Here is a 23,902-nt window from a genome sequence, read left to right as displayed (position 1 = left end):
TGGGGTTTCTTTTCATGATCAGTCACTATCAAGGGTTGCTCCTATCATCTGTTTTTAGACAAAGAAATGTTGTGGCTCTATACAATAAAAACTGTGTTTTGTCTAGATATTTTAGAATTCTGGCACATTTCCTCGATTTTTTTTAAAGCCTTGTCCCACACATCTGTATATAAATTGCATATAACTGCAATAGTAAAAGATGATACAGGATACTCTTTGTTATTCTGTTAAGTGCTCTGAGGGGAATTAAAGTGGTTTCTTTTATATGAAATATTAAGATTAGAAATGCAAGATGTTCTTCTGATCCTGCCCCTTAGGAATATGGTATTTAAAAGTAAGTAAGGAAAAATGATAACATCTTGATGACATTCACTATGAATCTTGAAATTCATAGCAATACCAATATACAAAGAGCACTTTGTAGGTGAAATCATAAGTTTGTTGTTAAATCACTTGATTCTTTCTCAAATATTTTCTAGGGAATCGAACATTACACCAACATAGAATTTTTTTCTTTAAAATTCATAACATTTTTAAAACTGAAATACAGTCACTAAAATTTAAAAAAAAAACTTTATGTGTTGGGGTATTGTGCACTTTTCTTCCTCATGTTAAAAATGTGAATTGTTTCTTTATTGGTCTTAAAACTGATAGAATTTCATTAGCTGTTCAGCTTTGTGGCTCATTTTTTCCCTGGTTAGTGTCTGGTGAAAACAAAGTAAATGACCTTATGTGAATTCTGTGTCTTTGTTAAAGCAACAAGAACAGAAATAAATTTCTCATATATATTAAACACATTTTTAGGGTGTTTTTAACACCTAAAAAATAATTTTATTTTTGAGGATAAACTTTAATGAAGAATGTAGTCCATATTGATCTCTTGATTCTGTCCTAAGTTGTGAAATCCTCAAACTCCTTAATTAGATGTTTTTTATCCTTCTCATAATATCTGCATTCCTGTTAGGTACAGAAATTGTTGAAAAAGCATTTGAAATTTAGAAATGATGGTGACTCAAATGAGATTCATGCTTATTTTCTAGAACTTACAAAGCAAAGGAGAGGATTTTTCCCTTATTTAATAAAACTTTGATTTGGGGGGAGAGGGAAATAGATACTAAAACAAAAGAACACCCACAAAACAACACAGATACATTTTTATTAAAACATCTCATTCTTCTCTAATTTACAACTAATACTGTTTCAGATCTCACATTAAAATGATATTCATCAACACTAACTTCTGTCTTCTACATATGAAATTTAATCAAAACAATGCAATGTAATGTAAACAGAGGGAAACATGGCAAGTTGGTTAGAGTTTCTTCTCTTTTCCAATTTTCTATCTCAGTAGTTTCAGTTTCCTCATCTGAAAAAAAAAAAAAAAATGGACCTAGTGCTTGACCTCTTATGTTCTTCCATCACCCATTTCTTCAAAGTTTGACAAATCTAAGAGTAGAGCTCAAGTGAACAACAAAAAAGCAGATAAAAATAAAATCAATTTTGTAAGATCTAAAATCGCAATTGATCATATCTTATAAGCTAAAAAGACCATAGTCAAGGTAACTTTATTTAAAAACTGAATCCTTAAATTAGCCACCAAATAGATAAATACAACAGTGACTCAGCTGTTTCTTCTTTTCAACTTAACATGTAGAATAGAAAGCAGTTCAATCTAAATGATTTTGATAAGTATATCTGAGTGCTTTTTTTTATGCTCAACACTAGAATTATTTATGAGGCTAGTGTTGAAAAATATGTACTGCTCCAAAACTGTGTTATTAGTTTTTACTTCATCATCATTCTGGTAGATGGCAAGGCAGAACACCATGGAAAACTCAGACTTTAGGTTTGCATCTAATTTGATAACTATATTAGTTTCCTAGAGCTGATGTAACAAAGTACTGCAAACTGGTAGCTTACAACAACAAAAATTTATTCTCTCACAGTGCTGGAAGATAGAAGTCTGAAATCCAGGTGTCAGCAGTGTGTTGGTTCCTTCTGGAGGCTCTGACATAGAATCTGTTTCCTGCCTCTCTCCTAACTTTTGATTGTTGTCAAAAACCCTCAGTGTTCTTTTACTTGTAGACTCATCACTCCACTTCCTGCCTCCAGCTTCATATGGCATTCTCTTTGTGTGTGTGTGTGTGTGTGTGTGTTTCCTTTTCTTATAAAGACACTGTGGTATTAAATCAGAGCTCACCCTAATCCAGTATGACCTCATTTTAACTCAATTACATTAACAAAGACCCTATTGTCAAATAAGGTCACATTAACAAGTATCAGAGATTAGGACTTCAACATATATCTTAAGGATACAACTCAAACCACTATAATAACTAACCTCACTCTGAGTCCCAGTTTCATCATCAGTAAAAATGGAATGAGAATAATACCTATACTTCAGGAATAAATTAAAGAATATTTATAAAAAATAAGGCTAAAAATTATTTAAAAAAATTCATAAAGAATACAGTGTGGTGTATCTCTTTATTTCACTATTAAGGAACGTGACTTCCAAGTTGCCTACATCTGTATAATTGATGACAGAATTGTGATGAAAATCCAAATATCCTTATTTCCAAGCCTGTTCTACCTACTCAAACATATCCCCATGGCTTGTAACTTACTTTTTAGACCTGCTTACACTTGGCCCACTGTCCTCTTCCTCTATCTGAAATCCATGATTACACATTACAAGTATAAAAGGACAAAGAGAGTATCTGAAGAGTTTGGTAGGAAAATGAGGGAGCAGAGACATTATAATTCTTTTGAAGTTTAGTGGCTTAAGGAATTGTTTTGTAATTATTTGGCAAAGCAGCCAATCCAACAATCTCACGGATTTCATACTCATCTGTGATATTGTGATATAATAAGAAATGTAAGTCTTGGTCTCGATTCCCAACTCCTGACCAAAGCTCTTAAAATCCATTGTAATTTCCTAAGACATAAGAGCAATAGAATCATCTTTTGTTATAATATTTGATTTTTGTCCCCAGCTTCTGAAACATGTCCTGAGTGATAGGAGTGAGAGAGGCATCTTTTGTTATTTGTAATAAGCTGCTTTCAACCATACCTGAGTTTATGTTAATAAGGTGACTTTTGGAACATGGGGGCTGGTTGCCAGAAGAATCAACCATGTGATTACACAGTTGGAACTTTCAACCCCACCCTCAGTTCACTGGGGAGAGGAAAGAGGCTGGAAGGCTGGAGATGGACTTAATCATCAATGGCCAATTATTTAATCAATCATTCCTACATACTAAAGCCTCCAGGTTGGTGAACACGTGGTGGTGCTGGGAGAGTTACATGTATGGGGAGGGAATGAAAGCCTTGTGTCCCTTCCGTCATTCCTTGCTCTATGCATCTCTTCCATTTGGCTGCTCCTGAATTGTATACATTATAATAAATGGGCAATAGTAAGTAAGGTACTTTCTTGAGTTTTGTGAGCTGTTCTGGCAAGTTATCAAACGTGAGGAGAGGGTCAGGATTTATAGCCTGATTTATAGCCAGTTATAGGTCACAAGTATAGGTGACACACTGGAACTTGAAGTTGGCATTTGAAATGGGGCATGGCAGTCTTGTGGGACTGAATACTGAACATGCGGTGTCTGTGCTAACTCCAGGTAGTCTCAGAATTGAACTACAGGACTTCCCGTTGGTGTCTATGGAGAACTGGAGACTTATTTGACTTGAAAAATCCACACATCTTGTATTAGAAGTGCTTTGAGTAGAGGAAACAGAGTTTTCCTTTAGTGGATTTAGAGAAGAAAGTTTTTCTTTATCATCACAGACAAATGACTTCATTCTAGATAACTTGGTTGACATGGAATATTTCTAATGAGTGGTCCTCGTTGAGAATCCATTTCCATAAAATTTCACAGATTTGAGGTATAGTTGAAGAGTATTAAGCTTATACTTCCATGTACAAGTTTGATTTCTTACCTAAAATATTTGCATACGAAGAGAGGTCATTGAACCTTCCTTAGTAGTTTATCTTATTGCCTGAATATTAACATAGTGATTTCCATTCCTCCACCATAAACTCTGGGTACTCTAACCTGCTCAGCACCATCTTGCTGTCATTCTGATAAACACAGCATGCAGTTCACCTCAGGAGCTAAGTGTGAGGTGGTATAATGAAATGACACAGGAAAAGCAAAGGTATCCCTGAGAGTCAGTTTAGATGACCATCATAAAAAAATCTATGAACAATAAATGCTGGAGAGGGTGTGGAGAAAAGGGAACCTTCCTACACTGCTGGTGGGAATGTAAATTTATATAGCCACTATGGAGAACAGTATGGAAGATCCTTAAAAAACTAAAAATAGAGTTACCATATGACCCAGCAATCCCACTCCTGGGCATATATCCAACGAAAACCATAATTTGAAAGGATGCATGCACCCTGATGTTCATTGAAGCACTATTTACAATAACCAGGACATGAAACCAACCTAAATGTCCATCAACAGAGGAATGGATAAAGAAGATGTTGTACATATATACAATGGAATATTACTCAGCCGTAAAAAGGAACAAAATTGTGCCATTTGCAGAGACATGGATGGACCTAGAGATTTTCATACTGAGTGAAGTAAGTCAGAAAGAGGAAAACAAATATTGTATAATATGGCTTATATGTGGAATCTAGAAAAATGGTAGAGATGAACTTACCTGCAAAGCAGAAATAGAGTCACCAATGTACAGAACAAACATATGGATACCAAGGGAGGAAGGGTGGTGGTGGGATGAACTGGGAAATTGGGACTGACATATACACTACTATGCATAAAATAGATAACTAATGAGAACTACTGTATAGCACACAGAACTCTACTCAATGCTCTGTGGTGACCTAAATACGAAGGAAATCTAAAAAGAGAGTGGATATATGTATATGTATGACTGAGTCACTTTGCTGTACAGCAAGAAACTAACACAACATTGTAAAGCAACTATACTCCAATAAAAATTAATTTTTAAAAATGGAAAGCTTCTTTGAAATCTCAAGGAGAGTATGAAGTCATATCACACTCATCAAAGGGCTTTTGGGTGGTGATTGCTAAGACCAAATAGGCTTCTAGGCATGGAAGAAGTTCTCCTTGTCTACTCCTTGTGCACCTGGGAGAAATGGTTTCCCCTCAGGGACCAACTCCTGGCTCAGGTTCTCCCCCACCCTGCACCTCAGCTTCTCATTTCTAGCTGCATCCTGTGGCTCTGCTCACTAAAAACTCATTTTCTTTTTGGTTGGCTCTCATTATTAATGAAAAAGTTGTTCTTCTTTATTCAAAAGATGGGTTACCATAACTAATATATATATATTTGCCAAATATCCAGTTCCCAGAATGCAAAGGAGAAAAAGATAGAGAAAAAACACAGTACAAGGGGGAAATGGCAGAGGAATGAAAAGGAAGAAGGACCCTTGTAAGTATCTCTTCTTGCAAAGATAAGAAAGAGTAAAATTCACAATGAGTGTTTATATTTTTAAGAAAAGGTGAATGTTTCAACCTTCCTCTCCAGAACTCACTACTGATGAGTCAAATTCTTTAGACATTTTCCTTTGTTATTGCCACCACCAAAATGGAGAAAATTTTAATTTAACCACTAACCTAAAATGGAATATTCATGAAATTATGGAATTACTCCTCATCTTTCCTACATCTCTATGATAAACACCTAATCTTTGAACTTTCCCACATAGGTATGTTTTCCACAACTTTAATAACTTTTAAATTCCAATTTGATAATTTGAGTACTTTTCAAATTTTTGTTTTCTTTCTGTAAAAGTAAAATTTGGGAAGAATACACTAATCTACTGCTCTGTGTATATATGAAACATATAGTAAGAAAGAAATGAGAAGGAAGGAGAGAGAGAAAAGAGAGAGAAAGTAATAGAGGAAAAAATTACTTTAATAATGCAAATAAGCATTTTGGAGCTTCATATCTCACTAGACATTTTTTTAAAAGATAAAACAATGGTTTGATCCTTCTCACTATCTTTTTTTTCTCTTACTCCACTGGTTGTGTGTGTGATATATGCCACTATCTCTCCCTGTCTCTCTCTTTCTCTAATATCTCTCTTTAACATTCTTTCTTTCTCTCCTGCTCCAGCTTACACTGTAAATTCTGAGAGTTGAGAGACAAGATATTCAAATGTATACAGATATATACAAATCTCTCTATAAAGTCCCAAGTAATATAGCATGTGATGTTAGTGCATAAAATTGGAATTGAGAAATGTATATATTTTTTTGTTTTGTCTTAAAGATAGTGATATTAGCTTACATTACTTATATTAACTTCATTTTACTTATGGTCCTAATCTGCTTTGCTGCTTTGATTTTATGTGCCTTGGTCAAACCTTGTTCAAGGAAATGGAAGAGCTAAATACCAAGGTGTTCAGACAAACAGTGGCTTTATTCTCTTTCACTTTATGCTTCTAATTGGGATACAAACTCAACCGGAAGCATCTCCAGAAAGGAAGGATTTCCATCATGTGTACTTCATACTCCTCTGTTATGCACCAGGATTGGAAAGATAAGGTAGCATGTGAAAGACACTTGCATGGGAGCCCTTATTCCTAAGGGACTACCAAGGACCCAAAGAACTTCTTTAATACTGTGCACTCAGCACAGCCATCTTGGGAACAAAAGAGAAAACTTTTGCTTGCCTTCCATCTAAACATTTGGACTTTAATAAGAACTTTATTGTTTTCTATGGGAAACTATAAAATCTGAAAAATTCCTCAAAACTTCACATGTGGGTAACTCCACTGCCTCTCATCAAGTGTTCTGTGGTCTCGTAGGGCATATTTCAGTTTCACTAGGCTTAACACACTTTTAGGTTGTGGCCCAACACTGAACAAAGGAAAAATATATTTTTGCCATGCTAGGCTAATTGTTGCTTGTCATCTTTTCATTTTTTATTTAGTCTCAATATAATTCTCTAGTTGCTCATTCAAAATCAGTGTTATGGGAAACCTGCTATGCAGTATGGTGAAGGGTCAGGTATGACTAACTACTTATACAGTCATCTTGGGTGGTCAAGAATATTGTGGTTTGGGGAATTTCCTTCAAAAACACCTTGTATTAAAAACACCTGTTTTGAATCCATGTTACTCTTCATTAGTATTGCTAGCTCAGAAATAGCTTACAAATCAATATAAAAATTTGAAATTAAATGATATACTAGTGCCTTAGTGGATGCATAGGCTTAGTTAAAGTGTTTTTAGGTAAGCATTTTATTTTTCACACAAAGGAAGAAAAAAGCATACTTCCCTGATACATTATTTGCATATCATGCCAATTAGGGCCAATTAGAATATTCCTAGTCTAGTTTTTATACAGAAAAATTTATAGCTTTATATCTCCTTAATGTTAAGAAAAGTAATATCAGAATGATGCCTAAAATAAAAATTTTAGAAAACAATAAATTTATTTAAGTCAATTGAACGGCATCATTTGTTTTAAAAAATGACCTTTCAATATGAATTTCTCACTTTTAAAACAATTTTGTTCTTCAGGAAAAAATAAAGCAAGAGACCATAAAAGGAAGATGAAGTACATGGCTTGGTATATTTGCTGCCTTCATTCTCTTTGCTAGTGCTAACAATCTCTAGTCAAGAAGGACTTGCCAAAGATGAGGTTGGCAATTCATAAGCCTGTAGGATGCTTAGAAACATATAATACAATTGACAAGTATTATGCTTCTCAGCTTCTGTGGAAATAGTTCTAAATTCTGAATTCAACTCAGTGGTAAGGATATTGTGTGAAAAATCTGCAATCTTCTTGCAGATAGGTTGTTTGTTGACTTGCTTGTCATTGGTGGAATGTAAAGTGATGGTGGTAAAAAAAATATATGGAAAAAACAGTTCGATGTTTGTATCAACACAGGAAAACCAGATCCAAATGATACAGAAATTTCCTATTTAGGTCAGTTAGTTTTACTTATTTATTTTTGGTCTGTCTTTGGGGCTGTTCAATATAAGTCGAAGTTTTCAATAATAGATCTGTAAGCTATGAAACACAATTTCTGTTGGCTTACTTTTAAAATTTGATTCATGTTTGACTCATCTGGTCCATGTAGATTTAACTAAACTGAACATTATTGAAAGAAAATTATATAAACAAGGACCCAGCAATCATTTAATAAAGTCATTTTTAATTCCTTTAAAAAATAATATCTAAATATCTCATGTGAAGAGCAAATGAATAGAAGATCTATATGCAATAGAGTTTATAAAGACTGCTCAAGAAAATAATTTTAAGAAAGAGCAAAACATGATAAGTTCAAGAGAATGAGAAGAAAAGACAGTCTGGAAGGAAATATTTGCAAAAGACACATTTGATAAAGGACTGTTAGTGAGACATAAATTACAACAAGATCCTTTTTGACCCACCTCCTAGAGAAATGGAAATAAAAACAAAAATAAACAAGTGGGACCTAATGAAACTTAAAAGCTTTTGCACAGCAAAGGAAACCATAAACAAGACGAAAAGACAACCCTCAGAATGGGAGAAAATATTTGCATATGAAGCAACTGACAAAGGACTAATCTCCAAAATATACAAGCAGCTCATGCAGCTCAGTATCAAAAAAACAAACAACCCAATCCTAAAATGGGCAGAAGACCTAAATGGACATTTCTCCAAGGAAGATATACAGATTGCCAACAAACACATGAAAGGATGCTCAACATCACTAATCATTAGAGAAATGCAAATCAAAACTACAATGAGGTATCACCTCACACCAGTCAGAATAGCCATCATTAAAAAATCTACAAACAACAAATGCTGGAGAGGGTGTGGAGAAAAGGGAACCCTCTTGCACTGTTGGTGGGAATGTAAATTGATGCAGCCACTATGGAGAACCGTATGGAGGTTCCTTAAAAAACTAAAAATAAAACTACCATATAACTCAGCAATCCCAATACTTCGCATACACCCTGAGAAAACCATAATTCAAGAAGAGTCATGTACCACAATGTTCATTGCAGCTCTATTTACAATAGCCAAGATATGTAAGCAACCTAACGTCCATAGACAGATGAATGGATAAAGAAGATGTGGCACATATATACAATGGAATATTACTCAGCCATAAAAAGAAATGAAATTGAGTTATTTGTAGTGAGGTGAATGGACCTAGAGTCTGTCATACAGAGTGAAGTAAGTCAGAAAGAGAAAAACAGATACTGTATGATAACACATATATATGGAATCTAAAAAAAAGAAAAAAAAAGTGATTCTGAAGAACCTAGGGAAAGGACAGGAATAAAGATGCAGACGTAGAGAATGGACTTGAGGACACGGGGAGGGGGAAGGGCAAGCTGGGATGAAGTGAGAGAGTGGCATGGACTTATATATACTACCAAATGTAAAATAGATAGCTAGTGGGAAGCAGCTGCATAGCACAGGGAGATCAGCTTGGTGCTTTGTGACCTCCTAGAAGGGTGGGATAGGGAGGGTGGGAGGGAGACGCAAGAGGGAGGAGATATGGGGATATATGTATATGTATAGCTGATTCACTTTGTTATAAAGCAGAAACTAACACACCATTGTAAAGCAATTATACTCCAATACAGATGTTAAAAAAAAAAAAAAGGACTGTTAGCCAGAGTATTCAAAGAACTCTTAAAATTCAACAAGAAAGCAAACAACCTAATTTAAAAATAGGCCAAAGACTTGAACAGACACCTTATTAAAGAATTTATACAGATGCAAATAAACATTTGAAAAGATGCTCCATATATTATGTCATCAGGAAAATGGAAATTTAAACAATAGTGAGATACGTCTACATAACTATCAGAAATCCAAAACACTGACAACAACAAATGCTGGTGAAGATGTGGAGAAACAGGAACTTGCATTCTTTGATGGTGGGAATGCAAAATGATACAGCTGTTTTGGAACACATTGTGGCAGTTTCTTACAAAACTAAACATACTCTTACCATATGATCCAGCAATCATGCTCTCTGGTATTTACCTAAGGAATTGAAAACTCATGTCCACACAAAAGTCTGCTCATGGATGTTTATAGCAGCTTTATTCATAATTGCCAAAACTTGGAAGCAACAAGATATCCTTTAGTAGGTGAATGAATAAATAAACTGGTACATCAAGAAAATAGAATATTTTTCAGTGCTAAAAAGAAATGAGCTACCAAGCCATGAAAAGCCATGGAAGAATCTTAAATGCATATTACTAAGTGAAAGAAGTCACTAAAAGCTATATGACATTCTAGAAAAGGCAAAATTGGCGATAGTAAAAAGATCAATGTTTCCAAAGATTTGGGAGAGCAGGAAGGTATGTATAAGTGGAACATAGGGGATTTTTAGGGCAGTGAAACTGTTTTGTATGATACTATAATGATGTGCACATGCCATTGTACATTTGTATAAATCCACAGAATGTATAACACTTAGAAGGAACCCTAATGTGAACTATGGACTTTAGGTGTTCTGCTGTTTTGATGCAGGTTCATCAAGTGTAACAAGTGTACCAATCTAGTGGGGAAGGTTGATAACTGGGGAGGCTTTGTATGTGTGAGGTCAGGGGCAAATACTAAATCTCTATATCAATGGCCCAGAAGAGATACAGGACTTGTGAACCTAAAATTGCTTTATAAAATATAGCAATTCCTTGTGAAGAAAATGAAGTCTCAACACAGGCACACACACACAAACATGCACACAATAAATGAGATTTTCTTTGATAAGAATAGGAGGAAAGAGTACTGAAAAGAAAATGCAAAATAAGCCTTATTTTTCTTGACATTTTCCAAATAGCCATTCATGTATTAATTTATTCACTCAAAAATATTTATTGAATGCATACTATATACACTGCTTACGAAATTGGGGATTTGGCAGTGGAAAAATATAGGCAAACTTCTTTGCCCTAAAGGACTTTACATTCTGGAAAGGTGAGAAATGCAGTAAGATAAATATCTTTATTAACTATCTATCTATATATCTATCTATCTTTCTTTCTATCTATCTACCTATCTATCTATCTATCATCTATCCATAAAGTTAGATAATGCTTGGTGCCATGAAGAAAAAAATAAAGCAGGTGTGGGAGATAAGAATGTGGAAATCTATTTGCACTTTAAAATAAGATTGTGTTGGAATTTTTCACTGAGAGGTCACATTTAATTAAGGACTTAAAGGGGGCAAAAGTTAGTTAGCCTACAAGCTGTAGGTATGTTCTGGCTTCTGACAGGCACATACAGCAAAGAGAGTAGCATGGCCAGAGCAGATTGAAAGAGGGGTAAAAAATAGTAAGTCAGAGAAGTAAGGAAAGCAGTCCTGTATCTCTTCTGGGCCATTGTAATGACTAGAGAATTTTAAATAGAGAAGTGACATGATTATGGAGTAAGATGATTCTAGCTATCCTGTTGGAAACAGACAACTGGGAGAGATGGAAGAAAGTAGAAGGAAAAGTTACAAAGTTATTAAAATAATCCAGACAAGAGGTGCTGAAGGCTCAGCCTTGGGCGTTAACAGTGCAGTAGGTAAAGAGAGATTAGATTCTGAATATACTTTGAAGTTAGATATGACAGCATTTGCTGATGGACTATAGGTCATGAGAAAAAAAAGTGGCCAGAATCAAGGTTTCATGGTTTGGGGTAAGAGCAACTGGAAGAGTGAGGTTGCCATTTATTGAAATGCAGAAATCTTTATAAGGAGGGGAAGGGTGAAGGTCAGTTTTGGACATGTTACATCTGCAATAATAGTACATGTTAATTAGAAGTGTTAAAGAGACAGTTACATATATGGGTCTGGAGTTTAGGGAAAAAGTCAAAAATATTTAATTTAATATAGCATTTAAGCCTTAGTAGGGTTAGATCACGAAGAGAATGTGCTTGGGTTAGGAAGATAATAGGTTCAAGGACTGAGCCCTGGGAACTCAAAGTTATAAATTTGGGAAACATAAACAATAAATGAGATTGTGATGTGATCAGAACTAAAGGAATAATGTTGCAATATAAAAGACACTTTGAAGATGATTTACAAAAACTTGGCCATATTTTGAGTAAAAATAAGATGGCATGTTTGGAAACTAGAGATTAACCAATATCTCCAGCAAGAAATATAAGGGAAGAATATTGGAAAACAAGACAGCTTAGTGACAGAAAATAACAAGAATCAACTACATATTTAAGTTTAACCTTCAAAAATTAAAAACATTTATTCTTATACAAATATATATTGAACATATATAAAACAATTTATTGAGATAATTAGTTAATGAAAAAAGTAGGAAGATATTTAAAGGATAATTCAAGAAATGGGTTTTTTTTTTTAGTTGGTCAGTCATAGAATAGTGAAATAAAATAGATACAAAGCTGGTTAATTTCTTACAAGGCAATAAATAATAACATTTGGAGTTTTTCAACCAGAGAGAAATTATTTGCATCTCTTCAAGGCAAAAATCTACAAGGTATCATATAAGTTCACTAAGTCTAGGATCTTTAATCAGTGGTGAATCAATATGTTTTTATATGTTATAAAAGTCATATTTACAAAACATGGTTGCACTACAATCTGACAATGCCTTAGCCTGAAAAAAAAAACTTTTACCTTGATAAATTTTGCTTTTGAATAAAGTTCACAGTTTTTTTACCTATACAACTTACTACTATCTAAAGACAGTTCGTCTTTCTCTCTCTCACAAATATACGAATAACACTGAAAAATCCAGAATTTAGGATAACATCCATAGCAAAGGAAATACTTGATGAGTTTCAGGCATGTGGTTCTATTTGCATGCCCTATTTTCAAGCTTTTTTTTGCCTTAGAAAATACCTTCATATTGTTAAATACAAGTAGGTGAGAGTAAGAGGGGTCTCTAGATAAATCGTTCCAGATAAGACAGATAATTTTTTGAAAAAAAACTATACGGTGGGACAATATTTATATTTCTTCTTGGTAATTTAGCCTATGTTTACTCTAGTTTTTCTACCACTAAAACTACTCTGTGAGATTGAGATGTATTACCCCAGAGAGGAGAACAAAACAAAACAAAACAAAACACATCTCTTGTTTTAGAGTCTAATGAGCATTTTAAAAATTAATATCAAGATCACAGTGAAGAAAGCCAGCCTTTAAAGAGATAGGAAGAATTTGGAGAAGAATATTCAATGTGGAGGAGGAGGGGGGTGTTCTTATATATCAACTTATCACAAAAATTAGTGGAATAGATCATGGAATAAAGGAGAGAAGTTGAGAAGGGAAAGAGGTTAGATTCAGGGGTCCTTATTCCTGTGGACCTCACTTCCCAACCTTAGGTTGATATTGATAAGAGTGGTGGTAAAATTAACCAAATACGGGAATCCTAGATGCAGCCTAGAAGAATCATGAATGCCTTAGAGAACTCCTGTGTGTCCAGCATGGCACCATTGCTAAGGAGCAGAAATGACAGAGGGAGGTGTCTAAATAGATCATTACAGAGTATTGAGGAGAGTTCCCTGTGTTATACAATAGGTCCTTATTAGTTATCTATTTTATACATAGTATTGTCAATCCCAGTCTCCCAATTTATCCCTCCCCCCCACCCATAGCGTAAATTTGTTTTTTGCATCTATGATACTGTCCCATTTTCTAAGCCTACTTGTACAACATAGGAAATCTTTAAGTGCTGAATTCTGCAATAGCATTGTGAGGAAGACCACAGAGAGAAACAAAAGGAAAAAGGAAAAAAAAGGGACTGGATGTCTGAGCCAACCTCAAAGGACTGACAGAGCCAGGGAGAGCCAAATTAAGGGCTAGGTAAGCAAAGAGGATCCAGTTGACTGAAACAAGGACATAGGTCACTGGAAGTCCATGTAAGGACCTGAGGCACAGCATGACTGCCACACCAGTCCACTACACCTGGAGGATAGGCATGCTTTTGCTTGTATGGCAACACCCTCTGGAAAGGTAAAAATGGAAGAGTAAAACACTTGAATGATCACTGGAAGAGAATATTTTAAGCTAGACAAAAATGGAAACAAAATTCATTTAAAATTGTAATATTTTTCTCTACCCAGGTGAACAGAACTCTGAAAGAAAGCTGATCACATATAGTCTAGGAAACTTTGAAAAATTTTACATTTTTTAACAGAATTCAATAGAGGGTGCCTGAGGTCCTAATTCAATTAGAACTATTTACTCAAGGAAAAATTTAGTATTGCCAAGGAATTGGTAATAAGAATTCTGGGCTTCCCCCCCGCCATTTCTCAATATTGACTTATTGCTAGTTATTTGGGGTTTGGTCCAGTTATCATTCACAGTGATCCCAGTGAAACCATTGAATTATATCATGAGTGAAGCTATACTTTAGAGATATTCACAGTGCATTCCAAGGCCCCGGGGGACTATCCCCATGACAAATTGATAAAGATCTGAGCAAAAGAAGTTGCAATTGCTAGTGGTAAGTTGTGAGGAATATAAGACCTTTTTCATTAATGCCATATTGTGCAGGATATGACTCTTCTACCAGACATGAAAGCAAATCACGTTAATAAAAAATTCGAAAGAAGTTTGGTATCATAGCAATAAAAAAGTAGGATATAGACTAATTCATTTCCCCCACAGCATCAAGACACACTTCTTTTCAAACAAATATTTGGAGTAATATAAATAGCTTCTGTGTAAGTTATTTGATCAAATTTCCTCTTTTTCTTGTTCTTAATGTTATACTCTTCCCAGTGTTCCTAGGTTGCCTGGGCATCCCAGCTAAATTATATCACTTTCAGCAGGACTCAAATACAGACTCTTTAGATGTACAAATGGTTAAAGAAAACAGAGTTAACACAGATCCTTTATCCCCTCATTGTTTTTTAATATTACTGACTATGTATTTCAACATTTTAACTAAATCACTGAAGTATCATAATGTCTTCAATGGAGGAGGAAAGCACAATTCATTTAAATCACACATTAGAAATTGTATGCAACTTATAAGTTGTATGAAAAAGCATAAATTTTTACTGATATGACACACTTAATTACCAAAATTAATTTTTACAAATGGCATGTTTGCAGAAGATTTGCACTGGATAAGCCTCCTTTCGATTCTCATGTTCAGAATTAAGAGTGTGTTGACAGGTTGACATTCTAAATACCGAAAGAAAGATGGGATCTCTCTTTTTATTTGTTCTTATTTGGCAAGACTTATGGGTAGTTGTCTCAAAGAATCTGCATAGTATCCGTAAAGAATCACTTTTCCATAGCAATAAACACACTTACTTGTCCACCATGTCTTCTGGATAGAAAAAATCCACACATGCTACCCAGAGACCATTATGAATAGATTTACTTTTCTCAACTTAATTTCTCCTTCTAATCACCATAGAGCTTGTTTTGGATACTCCCAGCCCCAACTTCTTCATCTCTCATTGATAACTGAATTCACTTCAATGTGCTTCTGTGCCACTGTATTGAAGATGCTTTCACTAAGGTTACCCGTGAGCTTTCAATTTCCAAATCCACTGAATATTTTTCAGACCTTCTCTTTATCTGTTTTTTCTTTTTTTCTTTTTCTTTTTTTGGCTGCACCATGCAGCTTGTGAGATTTTAGTTCCCTGACCAGGGATTGAACCCGGACCCTCGGCAGTGAGAGCACAGAGTCCTAACCATTGGACCACCAGGGCATTCCCAGAACTTATGGTATCTGTCCAGTATCTGTAATAATTCTCATATATTTTTCCATAAGCATGAAATGTTTAACTCCTGTCTCCAAACTCACAAAATACACTTGCAAACATGAACAAAACTTTTCTTCATGGAAACCCATGTTTCAAGAACTCAGACCGTGACTGCACCATGCCCCAGCCTCTGGATATGCCTTTTCTTATGTTGCTTATCTGGAAATTACTGTTAGGATTTAGGGAAGGAGAGGTTTTGTTTTCTCCATGATTGAGAGAGATTCATACTTGACAAAACCTCAGATCAGCTGTGTAAACTTTGGTAAATTACTTGACATTTATTAATCTATTTCATTTTAAAAATGTGAATATTAATAATAATAATAATACAATTTATTGGGAGCTGTCTCTGTCTTAAGCAGGATGTGCTGGTACTTTATCTGTATTTCCTCTTAATTCTCAAAGCAAATCCATAAGTAACATGCCATTAAAAACTCACTTTACCATATTTAGAAAGTGAACTTTAAAAATGTGGAAGGACTTGCTGTAGGGCACACAACTAGTAGGTAAGGCAACAGAGATTTCTGCCCTTGTCTATTTACTCAAAAACCTCCCACCTCACAGCATTGTCATACCCAGCACATCCTTGTCACTCTTTAAATAATATCTGAAACAATGAAATTGTTGAATAAGATTTCAAAATGTAAATCTTCCTGAATATATACTTTGTGCAGGGAAATTGGTGAAAATATGTGCTAACCAAGAATGAAAATTATGAGCAAACATTTATTTATTTGCTTAAGAAGAGAGAGAGAGGGAGCAGCTAGCACAAAGAGAATATGGGAATATTCACAAATGGATTAAAATACACAGATAAAGAATCAAAACTGAAATGAAAGGAAAGTGACATCCAGGAGGACAAGGAAATTCAAAGAATCTCCCAGTGTGACTCAGTCTGAAAGAGCTTCAGATGTTTCAGTCAGCTTGAATACACAGGCCAGCTAAGGGTGAGCTGTTGCTCTTGAATAATTATTTCCACTCCTACTTTTTTTATATATAAACCAAATAGTGACAGGATGTCTCTCTCTTTATCAGATGAATGTCAGCATTAGCTTTCTTACATTGTTACAGAAATTGTATTTCAAAAATAAGCCTATTTGTGGAACAAACACAAAAGAAATAAATTACTTTATAATAAAATTATTGTAGCATTAAATATGCATTCTATTTGATTATAAAATAGTTGCAGATAAGCACAGTACATTTTCCAGCTCATTTACTTTTCTTAAATCTTCCCACATAAGTCATATGGATTTTACTTCAGAAAGCACAAGATAAATAAAATAACAATTTACCATTAGATCTCATGAATAAGTGAAAGAATGTTGCTTTCCAAGACAGGCTAAATGAACTATATTTGAGACCATGATAATGAATTTCAAACATGTTAAATAATATTATTATTTTCATGAACTAACAAGAATTCAAATTTTTAAACAGAATTGATATATTTTGCTGTATTTATTGTTATATAAATCTTGTGAAATAGTAGCTGTTATTGAAAATAAGTGCTCTAAAGCTGATGTACCTTGGTTTTTTGTCAACTTTCTGAATTCTGGTTTTATCTCTTAAACCTTTCCCAACTTTATATTTTCCCTCAAATTTGGACCTAGAGTTCCTCCTAAGATGGATTCATCAATCTAGTTCTGATCTTTTCCACTATTTAGGATGGGAATTATCTGTCCTCTTTAGTTCTGTGGCAAAAATCATAATTCATATTATCCCATAGCTTTACCTTGATATGCAATACTACAGAAATAAAGACAATATTAAAAAAAAAACTGCAGAAAGAAAAAAGTAAATTGAAAAGTGAAAATTAAATTTAGGCATTAAAAATCAAGTGTATCACAACTTAAATTCAAAAAGTGAACCTGCATATATACATAAAAGATTAGGAAAGAAGGATAATGTAACTGCAGATTTTTGATAATAAATTGTATCAATTCAAAATTGATCCAAGAAAAGTGAAATTTGCAAACCTATATAATGACAGAAGAAAGGAAAACAGATTCTCAAAGATGATCAACAAAATTCACAAAGCCCTGGGCTTCCCTGGTGGCGCAGTGGTTGAGAGTCCGCCTGCCGATGCAGGGGACACAGGTTCGTGCCCCAGTCCCGGAGGATCCCGCATGCCGCGGAGTGGCTGGGCCCGTGAGCCATGGCCGCTGAGCCTGTGCGTCTGGAGCCTGTGCTCCGCGATGGGTGAGGCCGCAGCAGTGAGAGGCCCGCGTAACGCAAAACAAAAAACCCCCACAAAGCCCAAAGGTTTTAACGTATTTGATTCTCATAATATGTAAATTGCTTAAAAGCATAAGGAAGATGGAAAGCCACCAAATTTATTTAATGAAGCCAGTATAACATTAATAAACATTCTTGACAAAGGAGTAAAAACAGGAAACTTGTAAACTGTCTGTTTGGGGCCTGTGGGAAGCAGATACCAACACGGGCAAGATATTAACAGGGGAAACACCTATGAAAGAGAAAGGGGAGCAGGAATAGGCAGGGAAACCCTTCAGACCAGGACACCAGCATTATAGCTGTGGAAGTAGAGAGCAATCAGAGAAAGATTAAGGAGAAAGATCCTCAGTGCGGTGCAGGTAGGTCCAATAGAGTTTTGTCCAGCTCAGTCAGAAGCTCCAACATGAAGAATGCCTACAGAAAAGTCTGAAATTGGCAGATGTGGCCAGGCCCCTGCAATCCTAGTATCAAGAGTTATTGTCTGGAACTGCCCAGAAGAATATAGTCTTAGTGTGAATTCTGCAGAGAAAAACAGAGGCCCTGCAGCTGAAAGCTGGCAGCTAACTGACTGTACTCCTTGTAAATAAATTCTCTCTTGAGAGAACATCTCCCATATATACCATGTGCCATGAAACTGCCACATAGACCTACATTAGGAATAAATATAAATGCTAAATCCTAAATAAAACACCAAAAATATTTGTCAGCCTTATGATAAAAGAATAATATGTCATGGCTAACTAGAATTTATTAAAGGAATACAAGTAAACTTTAAAGTATATGCATATGGAGGTCCACATGACTGGTCTTTGAATATCAAACTCTAGGTGTTACCATTTCATGGGCAGGATAAAAGGTGAGCTGACATATGGAAATTTAGTCCAGAGTTGCAAAGGCAAACATTTCAGATTACAGGATCTGAGTTCTTATTGAGCTGCTTCTTCTCTGGGCAATATTATATGACATGTTTCAATGTATGGGTAGTTTTTTTTTTTTTTAATTTACTCTGTTTAATGATTTTCATCAACATCAAGTGACCCAATATTCTGTAATCTAATACTTGATTTTATGTCATCATCATCAAAAAAAAGTAAAAATATTTAATATCTGTTCTCTGATTAGAGTTGGTAAAATTGATATATAATATGTCATCAACATTACTAAATATTATTTCAGCAAACAGCCTACATCATATTTACCAGTGGAACATTAGATTTGTCATTAAAGTCATGAAGAAGATAATGCTACTGCAAAGACAATTATTTTTTAACACTATTTTGTAAATAATAGCAACTACATAATGTGATGTAGAAGGCAAAATTATCATTATGTTTATGTGTTTTAACTCTTACCCTGGAAAACCTACTAAAATCATTAAAATTAATAAGAGAAAGTTATAAGATAGCTTTTACAAAAATATTAATATTAGTAATTTTAATATGCCATGTGGTTATTGACATGAAAAGGTCACCACCCATAATAAATATATAAATTATATTACTTATAGGAAATATTTCAACAAGAAAAGTTTAAAAAACTGAATGAAGATACTTTCCTGAAGTGAAAGAAAGATGAACAAAAGGAAAGACATACTTTATTGCTGCATGAAAAGACTTTGCCTAGCAAAACTAGTGGTTACAAATGGGGAGAGGGAAGGGGGTAGGGGAAATACAGAGGTAGGAAAAAAAGTGGTTATTATGGAATTATATGAAATCATGTGTGTGAAACTTTTGAAAATTGAAAAGCACTATAGAATTTAAAGAATCTTTTGTTCAAAAAAAAAAGTTCTTGAAGAAAATTAAAAGTGCTACTCCGGTGAACACATGAATGATAAGAAAGCAAAACATTCTTACTGCTGATGTGGAGAAAGTTTTAGTGGTCTGGATAAAAGCTCAAATCAGACACAACACTCCTTTGAACCAAAGCCTAATCTGAGCCTAACTCTCTTCAATTCTATGAAGACTGAGAGAGGTGAGAAAGCTGCTAATAGTTTGAACCTATTAGAGGTTGGCTTATAAGGTTTATGGAAAAAAGCCATCTCCAAAACATGAAAGTACAAGGTGAAGCAGCAAGTACTGACATAAAGGCTGCAGCAAGTTATCAAGATCTGGCTATGATAATTGATGAACAGATTTTCAATGTAGACAAATAGTCTTATGTTGAAAGAATATGTCATCTAGGACTTTCATAGCTAGAGAGGAGAAGTCAATGCCTAGCTTCAAAGCATCAAAGGATAGGCTGACTCTCTTGTTAGAGACAAATGCAGCTGGTGGCTTTATGGTAAAGCCAATGCTCACTTACCATTCTGAAAATCCTAGGGCCCTTCAGAATTATGCCAAATCTACTCTGCCTGTGTTCTTTAAGTAGGACAAATCCTGCGTGATGGCACATTTATTTAAAACATTGTTTACTGAGTATTTTAAGCTCCCTGTTGAGACCTACTGCTCAGGAAAAAAAATTCCTTTCAAAATATTACTGCTCATTGACAGTGCACCTGGTCACCCAAGAGCTCTGATGGGATGCATAATGAGATTAATGTTGATTTCATGTCTGCTAACACAGCATTCATTCTGCAGCCCATGGATCAAGGAGTGATTTTGACTTTCAAGTCTTATTATTTAAGAAATACATTTTATAAGGCTATAACTGCCATAGATAGTGATTCCTATGACAGATCTGGGCAAAGTAAATTAAATACCTTCTGGAAAGGATTCACCATTCTAGATACTATTAAGAACTTTTGTGATTTATGAGAAGAGGTCAACATATCAACATTAACGGGAGTTTGGGAGAAGTTAATACAACCCTCATGGATGACTTTGAAGGGTTCAAGGCTTCAGTGGAAGAAGTAATTGCAGATGTGATGGAAATAGCAAGAGAATTAGAATGAGAATTTGAGCCTGAATACATGACTGAATTGCTGCAATCTTATGATAAAACTTTAGGGGATGAGGAATTGACTCATGGTTTAGCAAAGAAAGCCTTCTCTTGAGATGGACTCTACTTCTAGTGAAGCTTCTGTGAAGATGGTTGAAATGAAAACAAAGGATTTAGTATATTACATAAACTTAGTTGATAAAGCAGTAGCAGGATTTGAGAGAATTGATCCCAATTTTGAAAGAAGTTCTACTTTTGAAGGAAATAAAACATTATCAAACAGCATTGCACACTATAGATAAATTATTTGTGGAACAGTCAATCAATGCAACAAACTGCATTGTCTTATTTTAATAAGACCCTAGCCTTCAACAGCCATCACCCTGCTCAGTCAGCAGCCACCAGCAATGAGCAAGGCAGGACCTTCTACCAGCAAAAAGATTATGACTTGCTGAAGGCTCAGATGATGGTTATCATTTTTTAGCAAAAAAGTATGTTCATTAAGGTATATATATATATATATATATATATTATACTATTGCACACTTCATAAACTACAGTGATGTATAAACATAATTTTATATGTACTGGGAAACCAAAAAATTATTGTAACTTACTTTATTGTGATATTCATTTTACCGTGGTGGTCTGGGAGCTGACCTGCAATATCTCTGGAGTATACTTGTATCTGTTTTCCTCAAATAATTTACGAATAAATATTTGAAATGGAAATAGATCAATTTGATCAAAATCATCGTAAAAGTCACTTTAAATAGTAACTATGCAAGAATAGCCAAGAATATATAGAAAGGTGTGTTATGCCTTGTCCTGTTATATTATAGTAGGTGTTAAAATGCTAAGAATTTGAAAACAATTGCATTGTATTAATGTTAGTGATGTCTTTTTGTTGTTGTTGTTGTTTGGTTTTTTGGGGGTTTTTTTGCGGTACGCAGGCCTCTCATCGCTGTGGCCTCTCCCCCTGCGGAGCACAGGCTCCAGACGCGCAGGCCCAGCGGCCATGCCCCAGAGGCCCAGCCGCTCCACGGCATATGGGATCTTCCCAGACTGGGGCACGAACCCATGTCCCCTGCATCGGCAGGCGGACCCTCAACCACTGCGCCACCAGGGAAGACCAGTGATGTCTTTTATATTATAAATATAGAATGAAAATAAGTCAGAGGAGTATAATTTACTTTTGTGTTGATATTTGGTTAATTTCTTTAAATTAACAAAGATCCATATCTTACACCTTACATCTAAATTAATTATATAAAATTTATGTCAAAAGTTAAGTTAAAAAAACAAATTAAAAGAAAGTGTAAAACAGTGTCTAAATATCAGTGTGAAGACTGTTTGTTAAAATAAATAAGGCCTGATAAATTTGACATTTGAAAGGGTACATTTTCATTACTTTGGAAAGCATCAAAATAAATTATAAAAAATAAACTTGGAAAGTTTTTCACCCAAAATGCAGTAAAGGGGTTAATAGCTATGCCATATGGCCAGCTTTTATGAATTAATAAAATTAACTAAACATCTCAACCAAAAACAGATAATGGGTAGTCATAGGCAAGAAAGAAACAATAAACAAAACAAACTACCAACAAACATATAAATACAATAAAGAACAAATATCATTTTATTTATGAAGCTGCCAATGATTTTTTTTAATTAAATTCTTTGTGTGCTTTAGGATGCAGATAGGCAGGTACTACATACATTAATGTGTATATATATATATATATATATATTTTAGAGCCTTTCTAGATAGTAATTTTGCTTTACATGTACTGAGAGATATATTTATACCATGTATTAGAGTGAATTTTTTTCTAAAAATTTTGAAAGTATTTAAAGATACATAAAAAGGTACACAAATAATATTCATAGCTCTGTTATTGCTTTAGAAAGTCTTGAAACAACTTGAGCTCTTAGTAGTTGGAAATCAAATACATATTTTAAATTGTAAATAATTACATTCGATTATTATTGGAATAAATATGAGAAACTGCTAAATGAAGTGGAAATTATTACAATTTATTACTGAAAAATTTATAAGATATTATGTTATGAAAGAATTGTTCTGAGCAACAACTAAAGGCAAAATATCAAATATAGGATTATATGTAACATATATAAGAACAGAATCACACAGACACAACAGAAAATAACAGTTTGATACCAGGAATAATGGATATAGAGCTCTGAAAGTTTACCAAAAAACCCTACTAATTAAACATTTTGTTGTTGTTCTTGCCTGGCTTTTGGAGAGAGAGGCTCCCAAAGGTTTAATTATCTGATTCACACACTAAAGCCCCATGGAAGGAGGAAGCTGAGATTTGGAAGCAGGAAACTAAAAATAAGGGTTGAAAGTTGGGAAGAACCCATTGGATGTCATTTGAGGCCTAGCAGTTCTAAAGAAGAGGGAACTGAATAGTAGGTGAGGTTGAGTAATGAGAAAAAAATTCCTGACCCAAGTACATTAGATTTCTCTGAATCCAAGTTCTTCTTCTTGGGTTTGGTTTATAGCCTTCAGGTGGCCTGGGAGAGACAAGCAGAGCTGGAGGAAAGGGAAAGGAAGGAGTTGCAAGAAAGGTTAAGTGGGGACTAATGAAGCAAGGCTATTGTCAAAGATACAGGAAATGTAAAAAAACAGAGAAGGATTCTTGGTACTTAACATTGATCATTGTGTGTGTTTCCTGTTCTCAAACTGAAATTCCATCACCTGCATTTTCTCTCTAGTTCCTTCCTCAAAAAGTAGATGTAGGTGATTTAATGCTATTGATTCATCTGCCAAATAATCACCACACCATTTCAACTCTGCCAGGACACAGACTGTTCTTTCACTCAAGCTATATAGAAAGGCATTATATTTCTTTACCTTATTTCTGCTTGTTGATATTTCATCAGGAAACATAGCTTTTCCCTATTTTCCTTAATATTTCTCTGTCTTGTTCCAAATCTAAAATGTTCAATATCTAACACCACAACTTATTCTTTTACTGTTTACAGGAAAGACTCTTTTGGATCTTTAATGGGATATGAAAGGGCAATAAACTCAGTGGCTATATATAGAGAAAATAAACATT

This window comes from Globicephala melas, chromosome 17 (assembly GCF_963455315.2).
Source record: "Globicephala melas chromosome 17, mGloMel1.2, whole genome shotgun sequence".
NCBI classification, from domain to species: Eukaryota; Metazoa; Chordata; class Mammalia; order Artiodactyla; family Delphinidae; genus Globicephala; species Globicephala melas.
Note: the sequence above shows the minus strand (reverse complement) of the source record.